Source organism: Brassica napus, chromosome C6 (assembly GCF_020379485.1).
Source record: "Brassica napus cultivar Da-Ae chromosome C6, Da-Ae, whole genome shotgun sequence".
Classification (NCBI taxonomy): Eukaryota; Viridiplantae; Streptophyta; class Magnoliopsida; order Brassicales; family Brassicaceae; genus Brassica; species Brassica napus.
The window spans coordinates 13,175,192-13,178,526 of NC_063449.1; the positions used below are offsets into that span (position 1 = coordinate 13,175,192).

Below are 3,335 nucleotides of genomic sequence, written 5' to 3' on the forward strand. Positions count from 1 at the left end.
ACAAATACTAATAATAGCAATGACATTGTCCTAAACAAATACAAAATATATATTTAGTGACTAAGATTACCTCAGAGTTAAAACTGTATTTTCCATTCGGAGGTAGAGACATTGATTTGGGCAATGGAATGTATGAATTGAAGACAGTTTCAGGTAACGTTTGCTACGGATTTTTCTCAATTGGTGAAGATGGTTTTGAAACCAGGAGAATGGCCAGCATTTGAAAGCTATCTGGAAGACATCAAGCTTCTCAAAGGAAGTTTCCTCAACTCAGATATCGTCCATGTACCTCGGACGGCAAACCTTCGGGCGGATAGCTTAGCACGCAGTGCTAGGAAACAATAGTCCTTTGCCGTTCACATGGATGCGGAGTTACCGATTTGGTTTACAGAGTCAATATGAGTCTGTAAATGCTTTGCTGTCAAAAAAAATAAAAATAAAATAAATAAATAAAACTGTATTTTCCACAGTATTAGATACTCTGATATAAAAAAAAAAGAACTCTGGTAATTGAAAACTCAATCTCATTCTCTTAACATAATCACACTTACAACCAACTGAACATAGAAGAAAATTTGCACAAAATTATATATTTCATAAAAAACGATACATTAGCGGGACCTGCCTAGTCATATATATAATGCCACTCTTTTCTCTGCATCCACGTATGCGTTTTTTTAATGCTTGTGGGGCCCGCGTTATTTCTGGTTTTTCTGGTCGAAGAGTTTGGTCTGATTTATGTCTTCAGCGTTTGGTTTGATAAAACCGTGGAACTCTGCGTTTTGGCTTCACCCAATTAGGGCTTCAATTGTTATCCTCCTTCCAGAACTCAACCTCGCCGTCTCCCCTTTTCATAATCTGCAAAGCTAATGATTCCTCCTCTCATCTCTTTATCTTCCCTATCGTTCAATATATTTCTATTGCTCAACGTATTTCTTTTGATTAGCCAATAATTGTTATTCACATTAAACCCAGTAACAATGTGGACCTTTCTGTTTCCTTCACGACAATCTATAAATAGAAGAGGGTTGAGAGAATGATGGATCTTCATCTCCACTCAACAAGCTCCGATTCTGTCCCGGAATCCACTGCTCTGTTTTGGCCGGCGAGACCACAAAACGATCCGTGGAAGATGTCCCTGACATATCATGGGACTGTGAGATAGATTCAGTCAAGAACGCCACTTCTCTTCATAGATTGCTCTCCAGTTCAGCAGAAAATAGCTATTGACAGAGTCGACATCGGAGAGAGAGGACTTGAATAAGCTGAAAAAGTAAAGAAAAGAAACTCACCGGTGATTATGGCTGTTGTGGAACGAGGGTCACAGTTCTCCGTTACCTCATCGGCTGGAATCAATTACCTTCGCAGTCGATGACGATTCTCACGGGGTAACCATGTACATGAAGCCGCTAACAATTGGGCGACCAAGGTAGGAAACGCCGTAGCACAGTAAGTAATTTCCATAAAATATAAAAAGTAGAATGGAATCTGTCGGATTAATATTTTAGAAATGTTACATTCAGAAATCTGTCAGATTCATATTTTCTTTGGTTACTTTACTTTGAAGGTGACTTCTTGTGAACATGTGTTCTGTAAAGCTTGTTTGATTGAATTGCTGCATCCCTGAGACAAGTCAGCTGTCCAACATGCTCAACACTACTGACTATGGATTGGACTGCTAAAGCTAACATTGAGTAGCAGGCAAAGAAGACAACAATTAAAGGATTTAGAGCCTCAAGCATTTTAAATCGGATCAAGCTCGATGATTTTCAGACAAGTACAAAAATAGAGGCTTTGGTATGTACTCTTAAATATTTATATTTAGAGCTTATGTCTCTACACCCTGTTATGTTTCTTTTGCATTTTGAGCCTCTTTCTTTTTTTTTAAACAATTTTGTGATCATGTCTGTCTGCAGAGGAAAGAAATAAGGCTCATGGTCGAAAGAGATGGGTCTGCAAAAGCAATAGTTCTCAGTCGGTTCACATCATTCTTGGTTCTGATAAACTACACCGTCGGGAAGGTAATATCAAGAGCAACACACTATGCTATGAATATGTTATTCTTTAAACATTTGTTTTAATGAGACTGAAACATTCTTTCAGTGTGGGGTTTTGTTGCACCCAACTGGTGGGAAGCATGTCAATGGCAGCTAGAGATGTTGCTATAAATAAATTCACAGAAGATCCAAATTGCAGAATTTTCTTGATGAGTTTGAAAGCTGGAGGGGTTGCTCTCAACTTAACAGTCCTTTCTATGTTTTGTGGTCTGATCGTGAAACGATTGTTTCCTACGTGACGTTGCATGTAGATCGTTTATATGATATGTTTTTAGTATCCAATCAGAGAACTTCGTAATAATAAAAGATTAGCACACCAGAGCACATTTTTCTATAAATTGATTACATAAAACACACAATTTCAAATTTTAACACACTTTGATAACTACTAATAACAAAACTGTCCTCTAAGTAAACTACTTTAATATTTAACTTTTTTTTTTCTTTCCACGATATCAATTCTTTTTAAAAAATATTTTCCCTTTTTGCAAAATATTTTTTTGTTAACGATTCAGGATAAGGGGAGAGGCCTTGAGACGGTGGTACAACTATGATGCCGGTGGTGGTAGGTTAGCTAAGACAAAGTTAAGTTTACTTGCAAGTGAGAACTTTGTGGCTTCCACACTCAAGAGATGGTCTCAAAGTGAAACAACTAGATCATAACTAGCTAGGTAGGGAAGTACCTATTAGCGTATAAATCTGACCAATGTTTATAAATCTAAGGAACTGTTTAATTTTACTTAACTGTAAAACCCATTACGTTATAAGCCACTACAACTAAACAAACAAATCACTCCACAACACTTTCTATAACATTTTTAAAGTATTTCAGTACATCTAATTGGCAACAACCCCGCGCTTGCGCGGATCTCCGTGAAAAGACCCGACCCATTTTTCGTAACATCAGTACGAGTCTGGCTCGACTTCCTCAATCAGACTTGGACCGTTTTCATATTTTTCCTTACTTAGAATTATTTCAGAGTGTTAGTTCTTTTTCAGACAGTCAAGTAAAGCATAATACGATTTGAATAGATAATCTGAGGTTCGAGTTAACAAGTCAGTTCGCTATAGGCTATTACATGTTAATCTCGTCCTATATCTACCCAAACCCACCATCCTTCCTTCCTGCCCTTGTCTCGCGTTCAAGCTATGTCTTTACCCTTTCGGGTCTGGTCCTGATCTGCATCCAAACAAGGAGGCATAAGCAAACAGTATGCTTAGTGAGAGCAGTCATTCCGTCCCACTCAGCCAAGTAAAGCAATCGAGTCAATCAGTCAA

At 37.9% G+C, this 3,335-nt stretch overlaps 1 long non-coding RNA gene across 2 annotated transcripts; it reads left to right on the forward strand.

Moving 5' to 3' along the window:
- The first annotated feature begins 744 nt into the window (after window positions 1–744).
- On the forward strand, window positions 745–2,339 carry LOC106434520. Of its 2 annotated transcripts, none has more exons than XR_001286769.3 (4): window positions 745–1,449; window positions 1,568–1,797; window positions 1,917–2,021; window positions 2,104–2,339. It is a non-coding gene; the product is annotated as an uncharacterized LOC106434520 (long non-coding RNA). The 2 variants fall into 2 exon arrangements; XR_001286770.3 differs by having other exon boundaries at window positions 747–1,429.
- Window positions 2,340–3,335: the final 996 nt, after the last annotated feature.